The sequence below is a fragment of the Thermobia domestica genome, chromosome 17 (genome assembly GCF_964235325.1).
Source record: "Thermobia domestica chromosome 17, izTheDome1.hap1.1, whole genome shotgun sequence".
Classification (NCBI taxonomy): Eukaryota; Metazoa; Arthropoda; class Insecta; order Zygentoma; family Lepismatidae; genus Thermobia; species Thermobia domestica.
Window position 1 is genome coordinate 73,299,402 of NC_137470.1, and position 22,238 is coordinate 73,321,639.

Below are 22,238 nucleotides of genomic sequence, written 5' to 3' on the forward strand. Positions count from 1 at the left end.
GATATAATAGTCAAATGATAATCTGCCAGGAAAATACAAAAAATGACAGAACCCACGATCGGGGTTCGAGCCCTCCCAATAATATGCTTTTTTTTTTTTTCTTCAGAAAGAGCATGCTACAGCAAGAGGGTATTAAGGGTTGATATTGTCAGAAAAACAAAACATTTCATAATGACGTAACCTACATCAAGAAACACCTGCTTCATGCAAAAAATCGTCTACAGCACGAACAAACAAACTTAAATACTTTTTGGATTTCAGTGATCCAACACGGGAACGAACCAACAGGGAGGTGGAAATCTAGAACACAACTTGTAACGTTGGAGAGGGTTCAGCGAGCTGTATACGGAATGGAAAGTAATTTGTGCAGAATTAATATGAATTCCGAGAAAAAAAAAGGCAAAGTGCGTACTCGTGAAAAAGTAGACGAATGCAAGAATAACGATTTCCGTATTGGCAGTGTGGTAAAAGCAGTCAACCTCGCAGCGTGGGGTCGTCGGTTCAAATCTCACCGCCGACTATCATTTTTTTTTCTATGGAAAAATCAGTGATGAAATGTCACTGAGCATCCATCGTACTGAAAATCGGTAATTATTGTAAGAAGGGCGAAAATGCGTTGACGTACACCGGTGTGTAAACAAGGGTACAAAAGATATGTTCTAGGTACGTGTAATTGTACATAGAAATCATGTAGAATGCAAAACTATGGAAACAAATAAGACAAAAAATATGTACAATAATGGACATGCCGAAGGACAACAAAATGATGGAAGTAAAAGCATGCATTACAAAGAACACTACTAAAGTTCTGTCGAACTCTATTGCACACGATCAGTTGACTGTTTGACGACAGTGCCAAACCAGTTTTCCAAGCATGCTGTTTCAACGAACAAAAATTAATGGGAGCCGACGGTGGGACCCCATACTCCGGAGCCTACTGTCGGCCACACAACCAGTACAGTAACCATAACTCTTGCTTTGGTCTACTTTTTTCACGAATAGACACTCCGCCTTTTTTTCCTCACAATCCATTTTAATTCTACACAAATTTCTTTCCATTTCGTATATAGTTCGCTGAACCCTAGCCAACGCTATACATTGTGTTTTAGATTTTCACCTCCCAGTCGCTTCATTTCTGTGTAACTTGTAACTAGTGAAGTAATAGCAAGGTTTGTAGATAGTGTTATTAACTGAAGAGTGAAAAAGCACGCTAAATCAAAAAGAATGACTGCAAAAGATCAAATGAAACATGAAATTTTTCAGCTTAACGACCCACGTTTTGGCCAAAGGAGACATTGATTTAGGCAAGTGAATGATGATGGAAGAATTAGTGGAACAAAATGTGGGATAAAACGGGAATACTCTGAGAAAACCACGGACACGATGTTGCCCACCACAAGCTTACCTGGACGGGATCGAACCAGAGACCCCACGCACCAGCGGTAAGTGCTCTACTACTGAGCTACCGTGCCCCCCGCAACTACCAAAGATGGAAAAATGTTCTTTATGGATACTTTCAATTGTTGAAGTTGTAGCTATATTTGCTTTATGATTGAGATATACTTTTGCTTATTTTAACATTCTGAATTCTTACATAAATATACACATTCAAATGTATACAATAAAACTTGTCAACTTGGCCTGGTTCGTCTTGAACCTGCATTTTCCCCACACAACACAACATTCGTTACTTATTACTCTGTAAGATGGCCACCTGTATATTTTGGAAGTTGGCCGCATTGAAGCAATGTTTACCCTATGATGATAATGATAAATTTACCTGCATATCTTCGCCACGCAAAATACCGTTTTGTTATCTTTCTTAACTCTTTCGTATTCCCATATGAGAGACATATGTTCTATATTTGTGACTGGAGACAAAGCAGCATGGATTCCCACGATTTGTTCATGGAGGTCAATGGCCAGAACACTACCCTGATAAAGGGGTGGTGAAGGAAGATGTGAATAAGAAAAAGCACGTACATGAATTCAGGAAATGGTTGTACGTATTTGTTTTCCTTGTCTGTTTTAGTAAAACCATTAGCCATATCACAGTAGTGACTGAACCTAGCTCGAAGTTGATACTATGTACGTTCCAAAATTATTTTCAAAGTTTTCAGCCATTTTCTCGTGATGCGATCACAAATAACAAACAACATTGCTTTGAATACGGAGGGAAAAAAATAATAGACGATGTATCTTTCTTCTTAAAACGGAATTTTAGAAAAGGCTGGGACATGTGTCAGCTTATTTTTAATGAGGAGTTTTATGACGGGTTTCACCTTCCAAACTTCAGTGATTTGTGTGATACTCTGTTCTGGGAAAGACATCTGAATCATCTTCCCACCTTTACCTTCCTTAGCATACACATTAAAAAACAAAATAAAAAAAAATTCTTATTCACTGCTCTCGTAATAAAAGGAGTTTTATGTCCAAGTCTCACATTTCTACATATATCAACATGACCTGAATTTTCAGTGAATTGCTTTTATTATTCTATACAATCGAAGTTCCAAGATATTGTGTCCCCTTTCCCTTCAGCAGGCGTAATTTTCGAAAACGTTGAAAGACGTATTCCCATAATTTAAGAGTTTATGCAACGAATTTCACACCTCAGACTTAAGCGAATTATTGCATTAAAGCATTTTCTGAATAAATAATGGGATATCTTATTGTTATAGAAATCAGCCCATTACCCTTTTCAGAAGTGAAATTGTCGTTGACGCTGAAATACGTATTTAATTTTTATTTAAGAGTTTATATATATCGATTTTCACATCTCATACTTATGTAAATCCTTACCATGGACACTTTCTCAATAAAAAAGGGAATTTTACATGTTATAGAATCGACCCGACCTGTCCCCACTTTTGCCCCTTAGGAACGGAAATTTCCAAACGCTGAAATATTCGCTGATTTTTATATGAGTATCAAATCTCCAAATTAAACGATCCATTACATTGGACACATTCTTATAAAAAAAAACAAAAGAAGAAGAAAAAAAGAAATTTAGATTTTATAGAATCGACCCGTTTTTCCTCTCGGCACTAGGATTTTCGAAAACGCCGGAACAAGCGAACCCTTTATGTAAGCGTTTATAAACAGAGTTTCATTACCAACTTAAGCAAATCCCCACATTCGGCACTTTGGACATAAATAAAGGGAAATTTCAATATCAGAGAAACTGGGCCTTCGCTCCTTTAGGAGCATTTTCCACCTTCTGCCTCAGTTTCACATGTAATGTGAAAAGGTGACACCTATAATGTCTAAACCGTGACCCGACTTGCTCATCAGAATATGCATTTCATATTAACTTCTTAAAGATTCTGAATATTTATACTTTTCATATAGAATCTAAACAAAATGCATTCTTATAGAGACTCACCGTTAAACTAACCGTTCGACATTTGCTGTTCTAGGTAGTATCTCTGCTAAATTTACTTTATTATTATTATTATAGAATACTGGAAAATAGATAAGCGAAAGCAAAACTAACACAAAACCGATAAGACACTGAAAATGGAAATACATACAAAAACACGCCAGTGGGAGAGAATTAGTTTCACACGAAACACTGGTAGATAATCACACAGTAACATAGCCATTTAAAATAATATTGTACAAATATTTGAGTATTTCATTTAACAACAGAAGGTAGACAGCTGTATCTTTTTCACTTCACTTTCAGAACCTATCAACTTGAAGACTTACACGTAAATGACAGCGAGAAAGACAGATCTCAAAACCAGCAACGTTGTAACACATGTTTTGGTGTTTTTCATAAAAACCAGCTCTTACCAAAATGTTGCCATAGACACAATAAACATACTAATTCTAGAATCAGATGGCACACGACTTCGTACTAAACTGAAGATGAATACGTTTTATTACTGAAATCAGCAAATAGCAAATTGTAGCCGTTGTCTAAATTATCGTTGTGCACTTATTACAGCAATATTTAAAAAAAAAGTCTATTTTGATGAGTTTCGCTTTTTTTTTTTTCCTGTGTTGAGGTCGTGTCAAGAAGAGAAAGGATGTGGAAAGAAGAAGTAGCAGGATGGCCAGTTGAACAAAAACAGCGAATTTGAGGGATGGTCCGGAAGGGCGGCTTAGTATTGTTTTCAAAGCCCCGCTGCTGGATTATTTCTCTTCCCCCCTTTTAAAGGAAAGCTTATTTTAAGGAAAGTCTGTTTCCAAGCAAATGATAATGGCAGCCAAGGAAGCAGATTGATGCATTGGTTCTTCATCTTTGGAAAATGTGAAATTGAGTTTCAGTACTGTCGTGCACACTGGAGCAAATCCCAGGGTGGATGAGGGGTACGATGCCTAGAATGGATTCGACATTAATATCGGTCATTTCTTTTATGTTACCACTTCATTTTTCACAGTATATATATTTATATCTAATGGCATCCCACTGTTCACTTAGGATATGCATTTTAATCTATTTAATATCGAAAGATCCGAAGATTGACAATCATGCAAAACATCATTTTAATGGTTTCAATAGTTGTTGTGTGATGGATGAGACAAACTCACATTCAAAAATGAAATGAAATCTTTAAGTTTTACGTTCCACGGTTATGCCTGTGAGGCTAAAGGAGACAGTGATGATGAGTAACGAATGAAATGGTGGAATGAAGAAAGTGGGAGAACCCCGAGAAAACCCACGCACACGGTGTTTGTCCACTACAAAGTTCACTTGGCGGGGGCTTGGATCGAACCGGGACCCCAAGCACAAAACTCACATTCATTATTACATGATAGATCTATCTATGTATTGAGTTGAGTTGAATTTGAGTTTAACGCCCTTTTCAGCAGCGAGGCTATATGAGACAGGACCTACTGATTAACGTGGAATCCGAATCACATGAGCACCCGCCGGTTCACTTCGAATGAAAAAAAAAATTCGGACAATGTGAAAAGGAAAAAATTGTTAAAACAGAAACAAAGGACATATAAAGAAATAATAAATAAACAAGGGAAGAAAAGTCTTCCTTTTCGTTTCATCTACAGTAGCAGCTTTTTTTAATGGAGTGAGACAGACTGACCGTGGTTGGCAACGCTAGTGTCAAACTAGGGGCTGCTGTTTCCCTTTGCACGTGGTAGAAATGTCAAAGACCATCTCTTACTGGAACCTCTCTAGATACGTGATATTTTACCTTGAAATATACATCCTGAATTCGATTATCGACAGAATCTGAAATATGTCAAGAACTTTAAGCCTTGAGGAAGTTTAACGTCCCGTGGCTATATTGTCTCTACAAACTGACTAAAGTAACGATAAATCCAAGAGTGGCTCACTGAACAAGCTTCTATTTCCTGATTTGTTCATAAATCAACATAACTTACTAATTACATTATTACTACACGTCGGTGAGAGGTCAAAACCTACTTTCTCTTGGCATATATTTCAGAAAGAATAAACAATGTCAATACCTCGTAAGCAAATGTAGCAACAGATCAAATTTAATAATGCCTAAAACAGCCTACTTAGCTTGTTAAAACCTATTTTTGATAGAATACCCCTACATCAAGCCTTTTTACAGAATCTTTGTCCTTATACACAGTTGTTAGTTCTCTTTGATACGAATAAAATTCCATTATAAAGAAAATTATCTGCAAAGCACCTTCTAGAATATCCCTTTTAAGTTGCTGTAGTAGTTTAGCGTCTCGTTCAGCAGCAAAACTATATGAGGCGTGGACCTACAGATTAAGGTGGGTTCCGAACCACATGAGCTCCCATCAGTAATTGAAGCCCGTTTTTAGAAAAAAAAAAAAGTATCAGACCACAATCAGTTGTTACTCGTTGCAGTTGGAATCAATGTTGTATTATACTTGGCATTGGGAACCAGTAATGAACCTAGTTACGAACTTTCTGGAAGTAGTCTGACCTATGACCCGGTACGACTGAAGCAGATCCGGAAACGACTAAACAACGTCATAGGCATGAAGAATTTGTATAGTCTAGCGCAGTGGTTCTCAAACTTGTTGTCACTGCGACCCACATTAGATAATAAAAAGCATTTTGAGGTCCAACAACTTCTATTCAAATACATATTGGTATTCTACGTAATGGTGATGTATCTCAAAGCAATTCAATTTTGCAAACCATATCTCTAATTCCAGTTTGTTCAATAAAAGTCCGTAACAGTGATTAACATGAAATGTATTTTGGGATGTTCTGAACATCCCGAGCGATCACGAATGTTACAAAGTAGAGCTCAAAGCTTAAATTTTAATAGATCAAAATTTAGTTGGTTTCTTTTATGTATATCGTAAATATATCTTTGAAACTAAATTGTAATGTAAATTTATGAATATAGTGGTCCATCGGCACGAGAATATCGGTCGGTGACAATCCAGCAAGTGTAATGTAAATTTCTTTCCCAGTAACTCACCATATGAAATTGTACGCATACGCAGAGAGGGTTAAAATGTTTCCATAGAAAGGGAACTACTCCCGACGCAATGTCCTCACCCGTGACAGATTTTGACTCACCCACTGTCTTTCCATCCTAACCTAGCATCTCTACTGACGGTACAAGGCAGGGCTCTGAGTAACCACTTACTCTTCACCTCATTAACAAACACTTCAAATTTTCATTTTCTGAACAGTACTGTACAACATGTGTTTTTGCAACAAAATAACAGTTTCATAATTAAAGAAAAACTTCTCGTGACCCACCAAAAACGCCCCGCGACCCACACTTTCAGAAACACTAGTCTAGTGGCTAATGTGTGCATATTTGGTGCACATACTCCTGAATGAAATTCCTGACGGGAAATCACTGAACTTTTACTTTCATAATTATCATATTTCCCCTCAATCTTATGAGCTCTAAGGTTGATGGGCTGGTTAGTTGAGAGTTTGTCGCCCCCTTCAGCTGAGACTATATAAGACATGGACCGTGGGATCTCCAACCAAATGTATGGGGGTTCTATTAAAAATAGGTTACAACAAGCGAAGTAAAATTTTGACATTATTAAATTTTATCAGTTGCTGCATTTGCTAATGAAAATCTCACATTACTTATTCTTCCTGAAACATATGCAAAGGAAAAAATACCTTCTCCCTCAAAATCCGGCATGTAGTAACAATGTAATTAGTTATGTTGATTTATACATAAACTCGGAAACAGGAGATGGCTCAGTGAGCCTCTCCATGGATTTACTGCTAGTTTAGCCAATTTGTAATGACAATATTACAGCAATGGAACGTCAAACTTGTGTTAAATTCCTCAAGGTTAAACCTACACATAGTTTTTATTAAAAGAAAAATCCAGCAAGGTTTTTATGCATGTAAAATCCTACTTCATCCTCATCATTTGAAAAATGAATTGCACAATGATGAATCACACCTAAAATTGTAATCACATTTATCTCTCTGATGTTGCCCCACCTGATCAATGAAAACACATATGCAAAACGCGATGAAGATTCGAACACCAGTCGTGTGAGTAGTAGTTATGTACGGATCCAACAAGCCACGGAATAACATGAATCAGAACTCATGTGCTCTGTAAATATGTGGCTAACAGCCTAAGTTTCAAACCGTGAAGAACGTAGCTTCATTTTCCTCTTTTCATTACGGTTTACGATATTTCTATAGTGTCTTGTGTGAACTACAAAGAGTAAGATACTGCATTTATTGATTTTGTTACCGATTGGCCCTATAAAATCTTTGGTTAAATCGCGAGGTGGTAGAAATGTATGCATACCGATTTCATTCTCATAGTAAAAAGCAAAAGATACTATCCCGAGAAAATCATGCATTACCTTTTATGACAGATAATATATAAATAGTCTTTGGGAAAATTCTGTTCTTATCAACACAATTAGCATTAATGCATTGCCAAGCTGATTCAGTGGCTACAGATATACACCAAAGACCACTGCAAGCAATTAGTGCAATCACAAATTAAAAATTAAATTTAATGAAGCTACATTATTACATCTGACAACACGGATAACCGTTTCACATTCATACTTTTTTTCAATGATTTCACTTTATGTCGTAAGGAGCTAGTTATCACTTTAAATATTTTGCCACAATGAAAATATTTCCCATTCACAAATCACCCGCTAGAGAAAAATATAAACAATCAACATAGAGCCCAACCGTCAAACTTTATTACGCAAAGTTTTCATTGACACTTAAATTAAATTTATACGGTAGTTACTTATAGATAAGTTACAACGTCAGTGAATCTTAGACACGATTTATTTTGAATGGCACGCATGATTTTTCCGCACGGTGATCCAAACATGTTAGCAGAACGTGATGGCTTTTAGAATCTCCCCCAAATACACTGACGGCTTCGGAGCCAGTACTGTGACTTATAGTGAGCAATTGTGAACGACCTCGTTTATGCACACTCCTACCGTCACTGACGCGCCTCCATCCTGCGGACGCACCCCCTCGCTATCGCTAAGGCCCCTGCTGCGCTCCTGCAATGTTTCGGTTAGATACCATTCGTGCTTTTTAGTGGCCACCTAGCAAAAGTTGGTTCGTATTTAATGCACTGTACTTTTTGTCATACGTCCACATTGTATTTATACTCATCACATTACAAGTAAACCGTAATCACTATTAAGTGATCCATAGTTACTAACACGTAAGCATTGTAGCACCTTTAAAGATGCCATGGTAGGGAAGGGGACAGGAACGCAGGAAAGGTGTCGTCCTGGCACTGCCTAGTGTGATTGATGAGAAACACTGCTAAACTCGGTCAGAGTGGCCGGTGCAAGATATAGAACGCCGGCGTATCGACTGGGAAAACGTTTTGCCCAACTGATAATATTCTTGTTATTGCAATCAAGATACCATAGTGTGCAATATTTGTAATGCAATCAATGCGAATGTGGTTAAATGCATGCTTCTTCCTGCATGTGAGAAGCAACCACGCACAACATGTTTCGCCCGCCATCTTGAATTGGCTTACGCTATCAATATCCATCAAAGCCTCTCGTATGAACTGGAACAAGGTGTTACATTTCGCCTATTTTGGTCCATGTATCCTTCAGAAAATTGTTGGGAATCCTTTTCCTTTGGGGAATTCCTTGCTCTTTCAGTGTACACAACCAATCACTGCGCCTTTGGATTCTCCGCGTACTGTTTCTTTGTGAATTGCCTGCCGCCGCAGTTCTATGACTCGTCCTTTTGCCACAATTCCAAGTGGACGTTCAATTTTTCCCACTATCGGATGTCCCTTAACTCCGGATAGATGTGATATTCGACTTCGTGTTACACAGATACCTTTCCTTGTTTTCCTATCTAGGATCATCTCCGGGACCCCAGTGGCTCAGTGGTAGAATGTTTACCTCTGGTGCATGGGGTCTTTGGTTAGATTCCATCTCGCTCCAAGTGAACTTATGGTGGACAAACACCATGTGTGTGTTTTCTCGGGGTTGTTCCGTCTCCTCCCACTTTCTTCAATTCTACCATTTCATTCATTTCTCATCATTACCGTCTCCTTTCGCCTAGCCGGCGTAACCGTGAAACGTAAAACTAAAAGATTCCATTTCATTTCATTTTTAGAATCACCTCCCAAGTGTTGTAAACAACGAGCTGTTATATCCTGTACATCATAACTTATCTCACTCATCTAGTAGCCATGACATATCAAATGGCACACTCCCGATTTAGGATCGAGACAGACGCTAACAATATATTCAAATCGTTATATATCTATTAGAAACTGAATGAATTATGAATCATAGTTTTCTACAATCCGTAAGGACGTCTGAACATCCCTAGGTAAGCCACAGAAGAAATTTTCATTCGATCCACTTGAAGCGTACTCTTAATCTTGAATTTTCATTGCGCCGAAACATGTTACGAAATTTAAGCTGCTCATGGCGCCACTCTAATCTCCAGCGACTGTAGGTACTACTTGTAATTGTGTTACTTAAGTCATATTAGTGAAACAAACTAGAGGCAACAGCTTTCTGATTTCTCAAAGAGTGAACGATTACCAATAGTAATTTTCAATTAAATATTCTGAAGTGGCTAAGAGTGAGCGTACGCGTCTTTGGCGAGGGTGACCCGGGTTCGATTCTCGACGAGAGCCTCCACGTTAATTAGTATGTCAATGTCTCATATAGCTTTGCTGCTGAAAGGGACGCTAAATTCAAACTCAACTCAACATTCTGAACAAACTGTTCTAAGTTATTCCGTAAAATAAAGATTTTTTTCATTACACTTTTTTAGTTAAAATGATGGTATTTCACTATTGCACCCTATTAAATTTAGCTTATTACTTACGACTATCGCTTTGGTTTGCTTCTATTGAAATTGTATATTATGTTATTCTTATAGAAAATTAGTTCAATCACGTTGGGCTATGTCAACATCTTTGGACACCCCTGCGGAAACGTCGTGGCTGGCCATGTTCAAGGTGAAAATAAAATGAAACTTTAAGTTTTATGTTCCACAGTTATGCCGTGCAGGCTAAAGGAGACGCTGATGATGAGAAATTAAATAAATGGTGGAATGAAGAATGTGGGAGAACCCCGAGAAAACCAATGTACACAGTGTTTGTACACAACAAAGCCCACTTCGCGAGAGCTGGGATCGAACCTGAGACACCACGCACCTGAGGTGACGTTCGAGAGAAACCGCGTCTACCATCACTGATGTCAAAGACGTTAGTGAAGTCATCCGATTAATCTCGAACGTGGCTCGCCAGGTCTTTTGCGCATGGATGTCCAAAAGTGTTAGCAGAAGGCAACATAAGAGAGTTTTATAAAAACAACAACATAACATGCCTCAATAGAAGAAAATAAAACCAAGCAATAATCGTAAGTAATAACATAAAAGTACGTACAGTGCAGTGACGAAATTATATTTAATAATGTAATTTCGACTAACGAATTATAATAAACATTACTCATTTTCGGAATACTTTTAGAACGAATTCATCAAAAACATTAAAAGCAAATTATATATTAGTAATTGGGCAAAAGTGCACTCCGAGCAGAATATTCATAGAAACCGACATCTAACCTAACGCAAACTAACCTATGACGTACAAATAACAGTGATTACCTTTCTCCAAAGCCACATCCTGTGACAAAAATCACTTTTCCTGCTCAAAGTCAACTCTTACCGGAAACTGTACACTTCAAAAGTTCAGAAAACTTAACCATCCATAGCTTATTTCACCCATATCACAAAAGCAACACTATCAAACATACCTGCTGGTACTGAGGACCGAGTGGCGCCAACAAACTGCTTTAATTTCGAAACATGTCCGGTGCAATATCAGGTCGAAATCAAGAACATGAACAAAACAGAATGAATGGAAAATTATTCGTGGCTGATACCTTCGGACATCCTTACATCCTTCTAACGGCATAACTCCAGCAGTCGGTTCTACCAAATTTTGACACATTTCTTACATTTTCAGGATAGGTCAGAGCTTTGTATATCTGTTAGCAGAGCATGCACTAAACGAGGATCTCCAATACTACTTGAAAAATGACTTCAAGAGGGCTCAGTATAAAAACAGCGCGTACGTAAGGCATAAAATTTACGGTGCACAAAACAATAACCAACCTGGGCTAGGCGGCCACTAAAAAGCACGAATGCTATCCAACCGAGTCAGGGCAGGAGCGCAGCAGGGGCCCGAGCGCCAGCGAGTCGGCGCGACTGCACGGAGCAGGCGCGTAAGCGACTGGCTGTATACGCATAAACAAGAATAGTGGAAGAGCACACTTACACATACAATATTTTCACTATCACTCAAAAGTCTTACAATATGTTCTACACTGACAGTAATTACTAATATTCACACTCATGAAAAATGGTTCACATCGAATTTTTCACATAAATTCTCTATTTCGTAGAACAGTCTGCTCGAGTGAACCCCTTCTAGCTTCCAGAAAATAGCAACTGATAACTCAACCCATCTTGTAGGTTTGATATGATTTGAATTTGAAGGAGAACAGTTACCATTCACAGGTCCAAGTTCGAAACATGACTGAAATAGAAACAGAAAGACTGAAATAGAACTGAAAAGGCCGAAATAGAACAAAATTTGTAACGGCTAAATTCCAAACATTCTCACATCCTTCTAGATTCCATAAAATTATAGGGGAGTATTTACTTTGACTCGGACAGTGACTGCAAACGATTCATCAGGCCCGGTTCCCGGAGCAGTTTAGGAATAATCTTCCAACAACAATTCAATTCATCAGCGCATAATAGGAATCAGTTCCTCGAAACAAACAACGTGTTACGAAGCACTCATTCCAAGACTATTCCCGGGAATAGAAACACCTTTGGCAACATCTCTGAAAACCAGTTCATAAACAACCGTAACTCACAAGTTCTCCAAAACGTGCAATAAAAAAGACCCACAGATGAAACTAAGATACCTTAAGTGAAGTGAAAATCAGTTTCTAAACAAACCTAATACAAACTATCCATAATCATGAACTACGATATTTAATTCTCAGCTAAAAAGTTCTAAAAGAAAAAATATAAAATGTAGACGTTATTCGAAAGTGTACGAGGGCTGCCGCCACCCAAACCCCCTAAAAATAGCTGGATAAAATAGACCCTATCAAAACATTTCGTAATTTAAAAAATGCACAAATGTTATAACAAATCAACAATAAAAATAATATCAATTAAAAAATTTTAAAAAAGAGAAAAACAGTCAACGCTACAAGTTTTCTCAAACTACAAAGCGAACAATGTCCGAATCTAATAGAAACTTATTAAAAAAAGACACATTCAAATTCTTCGTATCAAATTTGTTAAACGACTATCGCGTTTCCTTACTCTACACACATCATGAAACGAAAATTGAAGTACATGCTTCCACAGATTTGACCAGTCAATAAAAATGACACACACATCACAAGTAGATAGGAATAGCGGAGATCGCAGTAGCAAACTACTATATCACTGTACATAATAGACAGACACCTAGTGGAAAAAATATGAACTACCACCAACCCATCTCACAACAGACACCACACCAAAGGAACAAACAGTTCCAGCAAGTGACTGAACGTATAAAAACTGGTTGCAGTCACTGTCTTAGTCGAAGTAAAATCTTGCCAAACCATAACTAATTTATTTCATTCATCTCATAAAATATAAATATCTCAAATGACACCCTCCCAAGACAGGTCAAAGAGCAGCGCCAATAAAAGTCAAAATCCCTTATCTGCTGCAAGTATTACGAATGGCTGATACCTTCGGACATTCTTCAAAATTTATGAGATGAGATGAGAATACCCTATTTTTCGTGTCGTGACGTTTCGTGAGCAACAATACTCGTAAGTGTAAATACTCATCGTAAGATCTCAATATATAATTCAATGTAAGCCATCGGGACATATTCCGTAGCTGTTTGCGTCAATGAAACACAAAATTTGAACTTAGCTTGCGTTAATCGGCAAGGGCTAATAAATAGGTTAGTGGTTTAGTAAGAAAAATGACAAGGTTTTACTTTGGTCATCTCATCTAATGAATCGATTCATTGGGACTGATTCCTCGGAACATTTCCTTCAATATCAGCAGGAACCAGTTCCTTACGAACCGAATCGGCTAGAAATCATGCTGGTTCAGCCTGTAATTTTTCTATAATTGTTTCAAACATGGCCAGATTCAAATGCTGACAGATTTAGAACAACGCTAACTTCCCATTGTACTTCTAAATTTGTCAAAACTTGAAATATGCAATGTATACAATAGTAACAGAAAGAAACCACAGTAAGAAACACCACACTTTCAGACTGCTTCAAAGGGAACAAACTGTATGCATGAGCGGATGCACCCCCCCCCCCTATTACAATACAAAACTAATGTAGTCTGCAAACTGCACAAAACTATATATTTGAAAGGAAAAGAGTCCCCGACGCAAACCTACTAAATATCTTACAATTACAGAAAACATCAGAAATAAATACCTGAGATTTTAAATTGGTGAATATAGTTCTGCTGCATGGTTCATGAATGAAAAATATTTTTGTTCAACATTGCAACCATAGCAAATACGAGTGTAACATATATAGTTCACTTTCAGCTGATAAACTGGTATTGTTCATAATAACTTACACCTTTTTCCACACACATTGCAATTTCTCTTGAGCTGTAATAATCCGGTGTTAAAAAAAAAGAAACTGTAACTATTAACAGCACTGACATATATTAATGATAAGCGATATAAAAGTAAATCTCTCATTTGTTCTTCATCGAAAGAACTTCCACCCCATTAGGCTTGTGTCACCGTAACACAATTCAAACGAACACGTGAGCAATGAATCCGTGAACAAACCACATGAACTACTGGAAAACACTAACGAAGATGGCATCAAATCATATCCACAATTACCCGCTCAAACAAAAAGGCACCAACAGTACACCATATCTTACGTGACTCGATAACAGCAATGAACCTATTGGTACGTACACTGGAACCGGACTAAAAGAACAAATCACTGAATCGAAGAATTGCATAAAATGAATGAAATGACCAAGTAAAAATCTGCCTGAAAAATAGTGTTTACGTAAACATAAGCGTTTTAGGTGAGTGACACAACTTATTAGGTGACGCTAACTGATGTTTGAATATAAGACAGTCCTAATCGTACACATGCGAACTGTATTGAATGGTTTCAATTTCACGAGGAGTTGTTAATTAATTCCCGTTTGAGAACAGAACCACGTTTGGCACATAAACTAAAGAATTCATGTGCAAAACCGCGACTGGTCAAGTTCGAGATTAATCTGGGTAGCTTTACTAATGTGTAGCTATCTATTCAAACATGACGACCACACACTGAATATTTCGTTTTGAGCACTGGCAACAACTTGTTATGGCTGGATCCACGACTTTCACTCTTAGTATGGGCATTAATGCTATATCGCTGGACCACACGAAAATCGAAAAAGAAGTATTATTAAATTTGCCCCCTCAAACCACTAGGTAGTGGCCATACCTCACATGGTAGTTATCAGTGCTCGAAATGCAGTGTGCGCGTATGGCATAGAAACTACAGCCCATAAGACACGAACTATCTTGTGGTAGGTGGCCACTACAAAGCAGGAATGCTATTTAACCGAGTCAGAGCAGGAGTGCAGCCACGGGACTCGTGTGGTAACAAGGGAACACGTAAGCAGTAGACAGGCGCGTCGACGTGGTGGGTAAAGCATAAACGAGGATAGTGGAGAAACACTATATATGGAATAAAATGCACGGCTTATGCGTTGCACAGCTTTGGGGGAGATACTAAATGCCATGAAAAAAAGTACTAAAATGTACTAAATTACGTTAGGCTAGATGTTCCTCTTCTTTTGTGTAGTTTCAATTCGTTTCTATAGTTCTGACAATCTGACAGATCAGACAGAGTAAACAATGTCGGATATAGTATACGACAGTGCCTCGTTACTTCCCGAGGACGCACGAAGTGCAGTCTTTTACAGATTATTCACTGAACATCTAGGAACTTAAAAATGGGGTAAAAAAGCGAGTGTCGTACACTTTTGTGGTGGTACGAATATAAAGAACAACGTATGTATTTCACTTTTGGGATCGTACAACTTGTTTATTTTGATGCTCGGTGAACTCTCTTCAACTGTTTGAGAGTTGTATGCAGTAGTAGCAGGTCTAGCGTGATTGATTACCGATTTTTGAAGGGTTGTTTCGTGAAGGTTTGGGCTCATTCCGTAGAGGTTTTTCTGAGCTCGCGTTTTTTTTTTTTTTTTTTTTTTTTTTTTTTTTTTTTTTTTTTTTTTTTTTTTTACTTTCGCTTATGTTATTGGTAATTTGCATTTTCGGGATTTTCTTGCGGGCCGTATAACGTCCTGCAGTTCTACATAGAGGTTCCGCCTACATGGGGGTGCCATTTTTTTTATTTTATTTTTTTTTGTTTTGGTTCTGCGTATATTGACGGAGCTTGTGCTTTGTGTTCTGCAGGTGGCAGTACGGTAGGAAGAAGATGAAAATGGTGATATTTGTACGTTTAAGTAAGTAAAGTGCGTGGATCGTGAAGTAAATGTGCGATCTTAATCTTTTTTTATATTTGTGCTTTAAAATCTTGTATTGGAGATAATAAGTTATTTTTTTTTCTGTTGATTGATAGTTTAATGTATTAAAATTTCAGCACGTTGGCGGTAAGTACTTCTATGTTGCTGAGTAGGTCATTGTAGGCATTAACTTTTCCACACCTTTATATTTCGTGATTAACAATAATATAGCCCTTGTACTTCGGGCTATATGTGCGCTTTTTCGCTTGGTACTCCCTCCCTAATTTTTATTGCATTCTTAAAATGGCCCTTGTACTTACAGATGTTCTTCTAAGAATGTGTTTTTTTATATGGTATGCGAAGAATAATAATGTGCCCTTGTACATTTTGTATGAGTATATGTGGGGCATTTGAAACACATATCGCATGTCACGTGCACGTGGATGCTTCTTACTGTTGCACTATGTATAAAAATGATTTTATTACATGTAGAAGTAGTAATAGAACACGGAAGAGACCCAGATCATGTTGTATTCACACTTCATATTGGAGTGTGAATACAACATGATCTGGGTCTCTTGCGTGTTCTATTACCACTTCTACATGTAATAAAATCATTTTCATACGTAGTGCAACAGTAGGAAGTATGCACGTGCACTGGACATAATGAGGTCCTCTTGTATACTATTACCACAATGTCTTTCACACAATTACAACAACTGACGATTGTTATTTTTTGCATAACTCGATAAAACTCAAACACGATATGCCACAATCTTGTAATTTTGCACCATTTTCACATTGCTTTTCCTATGGATAAAGCATAACAACTGTACCTTTCCGCCAAACAGTACCTTCTGCCTCCATATAACCAACCACAACAACAATTTTCTTTACTTTAACTATTCCCCTTACCTGACTTTCACTTACTTTCCTCAAAATGCAAAATAAATTCTCCAATTCACCCAGAAAATTTCCTAAAATTGGTCCGGCGATACAGCACTTAAGTCTTAGTATGATGCGGACCTAAAGTCACTAGAATTTAATACATGATGCTAAAGTGCAAGGTTACTGTGTTAATGAAATGAGACAAACAGTACATCCCTATCTACTCCAGAAATACAACACCTGGTACGTAAAATATCAATACGTTCGAAAACACCACATACTAAACTTCACCGAAGGTCGAAACATTTATTGTTGCTTGTTATAGGTTAACGTTACTTTTAGAACCGATACTATATAAGACGTTGAATCCAAATCACCATAATAAGTTCAATCCTCTTCCACTGGAGATCAAAGTCAAGACCAGGTGTACAACGCAATTTTTATCTAGGTAAGAAAATTTTCGAAAGGACAGAAGTACAATAAAACAAAACTTACATAGTGTTTAAACACGAAGAAGTAAATAATGTAACTTTACCATATATAAATATATAAAACTTGAACGTATCATTCATAACACCACAACAAAAAATATAATACAAGTACCTTCCATTCGTTTACTATTCCATTGCTCTAATTTACGTCCACATCTGATGTGTATAAATAAAATAACACACAACCAACAATTTGAGATGTATTATCAGTATTGCCATAATATAAACCCAGTAGTTAGACGACGCACAGAATATACCTCATTTTCAACTGGGCCTCATTCCGGACCGATTTCGGATAAAATTCTATTCAGGGTAATGACTCGATTATTTTAAAAATTAACAAAAATCAATTGATAAATTTAATCGGAAGTTTTTAAGATGTTATTCTTTAATTGATAAACGTTTTTAAAAAGTTCGTAAGGATTAGATAATTTTTCATTTCATTTTATTTTCATCCTAAGTGATACATGAAGCTCGAAGGAAGGCGAGCATATGAATCGGGCACATTAATATATAAGATACAAAGAAATAGTTATTATACACTAAAAAGCAATAACGCTATGATGTTATATGAGACAAAATTACACTATATAATTTACAAGTTGCATTTAGCAAACAGGTATTCATTTACTGAATAAAAACAATTGTCCAATAGTTAATTCTTTTCAACTGATTGAAATACATTCATTGACTCAATGTTACGAATATCTTTAGAGAGGTTATATAATGTTGGACTTCAGTATATGGGAAAAGGGTGGCCGGAAACGGGAAGCAATGAGGGCAGCCTCCGCCCTGAAATTTTCAGAAGGGGAAAGATACTTATTTTGCCCCCTCACTTTCAGACTGTAAAAACATCACAGAACAGTGATTATGAACTAAATTTTGGTTTTTATGTTAATGTGAAAAAATCTCTATTCCATATCCATCTTTCTTTTTGAGACATGGGACCAGGCTCTTTACCTAACCCCATGTTAGACAGAAAGATTTAGGAAATAGAATTGAAAATTCTCTTTATTTCCATTGCTGCAATGATCAAAACACTGTAAATTCTTTAAAAATTGTTGTTTAACCCTTTTAAATTATGATGGTACAACACCTGTGCCATTGCGTCGACCTTCGGAATTTCCTTTATAAGTCTCTAGTAAAGCTTTTTAGACCGGATTTTTTTTTTTTTTTTGCATTCACTCAAATATGAAAGCATCATAGAACATATTTTATGGGCATTTTGCAGCCTTGCGTGTTCTGTCTGGGGGCTGTGACATCACAAACATGGACGATGGGTTTAAAAAAGGGTATATTTGAGAAGTTTTTTTTTAAAATCCCTGACGCATCACTATTTATCCTAGAACCATAGTGTTACCTCGTTGGTTTCGTTATGAGACAGGCTTTCGAGATGTACCACTCAAATTTCCCTATCGTGTACCAGAAGTGGGAAAATCTCGTCCAAAATGGAAAAGAGGGTGTTTTTTAAGAAAAATTTCTCTTTTCCCCATTTGTCTCTTTACAGGTACACGATAGCGAAATTTGAGTGCTACCATTTGAAAGGCTGCTTTACGCTGAAGAAAATGAGGTATGACTCATGTTGCTAGTGTCAACAGACGTGTGTCAAGAAAATCTCGATTTCTTTATTTTTTTTCATTTTTTACACATTTTTAGTCAATTATTTAGTAAAGTATCTACAGTATTATCACTATTTATTCTAAAGTCATGATACGTACCTCGTTTTCTTTGGCATGAACCAGTCTTTCAAACGGAACCACTCGCATGTCTTTAGCATGTACCATAGTGGAGACAATTTGCAGAAAAGGGAAATTTTGTCAAAAAATCCCTTTTCCTCCGATTTTGGGCCCCTCTGGCCGGTCCCTGTGTCAACCCACAGAGCCCCAAAAATCTCAAACATACTAAACACTATGTGTAATAACTGTACGAAGTTTCAGTGTTATATCATGAAAAATAAGGGAGGGAAAAAATCTAAAAATGGGTTATCCATTGCTCACGTAGGGGAAAGCTGATACTGTTTGCACATGGGGCAATATTTTTTTCCTCTCTCATTTTTCAAAATATAACATTGAAAATTCGTACAGTTATTACACATAGTATGTAGTATGTTTGAGATTTTTTTGTGGAGCTCTCTGGGTTGAAAAGGTGCCGGCCAGAGGGGCCCAAAATCGGGGAAAAGGGATTTTTTGACAAAAATTTCCCTTTTTCGCAAATTTTCTCCACTATGGTACATGGTGGTACATGGTAGAGACATGCGAGTAGTACCGTTAAAGCACTGGTTTGGGCCAAACAAAACGGTGTATCAATCATGTCTCTACGATAATTAAGGATGAGTCAGGAAATTTTTATATAAAAATGGGTTATCTATTGCTCACATAGGGGAAAGCTGATACTGTTTGCACATGGGGCAAAATTTTCTCCTCCCTTATTTTTCAAGATGTAACATTGAAACTTCGTACAGTTATTACACATAGTATGTAGTATGTTTGAAATTTTGGGGGGCTCTGTGGGTAGACATAGGGGCCGGCCAGAGGGGCCCAAATTCGGGAGAAAAGGGATTTTTTGACAAAAATTTTCCATTTTGCGCGAATTTTCTCCACTATGGTACACGCTAGATGCATGCGAGTGGTACCGTTTGAAAGACTGGTTCATGAAGAAAAAGAAGGTACAATTCATGTTTCCACAATGAACAGTCTTGATGATGATGATGATAGTATAGAAATTCACTAAAAAGGTATTATCAAGGGAAAATACGTAAATCGGCTGTAGCATCAAAAGTATTCATCCCAGGGCCACTCTTTGTATCTCATTTTCTTCACCAAAAAGCAAAGTTTTATGAGTAGCATTCGCATGATCGTATCCTATACCAAAGGAAAGATATTCGCGATAAAAAAAGGGATTTTTAAAGAAGAAAATCCCTTTTTCCCACTTTGAGCAGAAATTTCCCGCATTTGGTACATGTTAGGGAAATTTTACGAATGCAGTTTGAAACACTGCTTTACTAGAAACAAAACGGGGTATGGACAATGATCCTACGATAAATAGTCTTGACGCAATAGATGATAGAGTGAAAGTCTACAAAATACTTCAAAAAGCCATACTTTAACCCCTTTAGGATCACATGCTACAATTTGTACCATACGGGTGTTTCATGGTACATTGCGTTATTTCTCTTGTATTTGAGCTTTTTCGTCCGGGTTTTTTTTTGTTTGTTTGTTTGTTTTCCAAGTCCAGAGGCCTTGTAGAAGACATTACGTATGGTTTCAGACCGTCCTGCGTCCAGACATAAGAAGTGATGACGTTATAAGTCAAAAATTTATTTTCTCATTTTCTAAGCCTATGTTCAATATTTTTTGGCGGGCTTATTTTTTTACGTAGAAGATTGAAATTTTGCACAAACATTCAGTCCACGGAGTAGTATTTACCAGATTTTTTGTTCCGATGTCAGTGTTAAAACACGGGGGAACCAGAGGGGCAAAGGGGTTAAAAAAGGGATTTTTTACCCCAAAAATCCCGTATTTCGTCATTTTCCCGCCTCAGATACATGATAGGACCACGTGAGTCATATCGTCTGAAAGGCAGTTCCATTCTGAAGAGAACGACAGTCGAATTATTATTCTAGGGTAATTAGGGCCGTCTCAGTGAACTTTTTATCCAAATATACTTCTGTATAGGGTAGAAGTGGGGCATGGTAGGGAAATTTTTTCTGGCGGGCCTATTTTTTCACGTAGAAGATTGAAATTTTGCACAAACATTCAGTCCACCGAGTAGTATTTACGAGATTTTTTGTTCCGATGTCAGTGTTAAAACAGGGGGGAACCAGAGGGGCAAAGAGTTAAAAAAAAGGGATTTTTTACCCCGAAAATCCCGTATTTCGTCATTTTCCCGCCTCATATACATGATAGGACCACGTGAGTCATACCGTCTGAAAGGCAGTTCCATTCTGAAGAGAACGACGGTCGAATTATTATTCTAGGGTAATTAGGGCCGTCTCAGTGAACTTTTTATCCAAATATACTTCTGTATAGGGTAGAAGTGGGGCATGGTAGGGAAATTTTTTCTGGCGGGCCTATTTTTTCACGTAGAAGATTGAAATTTTGCACAAACATTCAGTCCACCGAGTAGTATTTACCAGAAGTTTTTTTCCGATTTCTGCGTAAAAACAGGGGGGTCCAGAGGGGCAAAATTTGAAAAAAGGGATATTTTGCCCAAAAAAATCCTTTTTTTCAGGAATTTCCCGCCTTAGATACATGATGGAGACATGTGAATGGTACCACCTGAAAGACAGTTCTATTCTGAAGAGAATGATTGGCGGATTATAGTCCTAGGGTAATTAGGGATGTCTCAGGATTTTTTTCCCTGAGATCATAGTGTTTTATGGTACTTTGGGGCATTGTGGGAATTTTTGGTACAAATTCTCTCGCCCTTACTGTTCAAGATAGAAACTTGAAATTTGGCACACACATTCAGTATACCAAGTACTATTTATCAGATTTTTTTTAGATGGCTACGATCACACAGGGGGGATCCAGTGGGGGGGCAAAGTTCGAGAAAAAAATTTTTCCCTCCGAAATTTTCACTTTGACCTTTTTTCCCGCTTCTGGTATATGGTATGGGCATGCAAGTGATACCATTTGAAAGCCAGCTTTATTCTGAAGAGAACGAGGTATGGACCATGATCTTAGGACAAATAGTGACGAAGCAGTAGCTGCTTGACTGAAAGTCTAAAAAATAGCCCAAAATGCCAGGATCCTAAGAGGGTTAAAAGGGTTAAGTAATCTTAAATCTGCAATATGAAACGAGTCGTCCGGCGGAATTTTAAGTTTAAAAAATACAACAGTTTAAATGCGTAACAGGACTTTAAATATACTTTT

The 22,238-nt window shown here is 37.4% G+C and overlaps 1 protein-coding gene across 1 annotated transcript in view; it reads right to left on the bottom strand.

The window, feature by feature from the left end:
• Snx16 (sorting nexin 16) overlaps positions 1-17,616 on the bottom strand; it is a 96,936-nt gene extending 79,320 nt beyond the window's left edge. Inside the window, exon 1 of the mRNA XM_081743446.1 lies at positions 17,477-17,616. The gene's annotated coding sequence lies outside the window, so the exon portion shown is untranslated. The remainder of the gene's footprint in view (positions 1-17,476) is intronic.
• Positions 17,617-22,238: the final 4,622 nt, after the last annotated feature.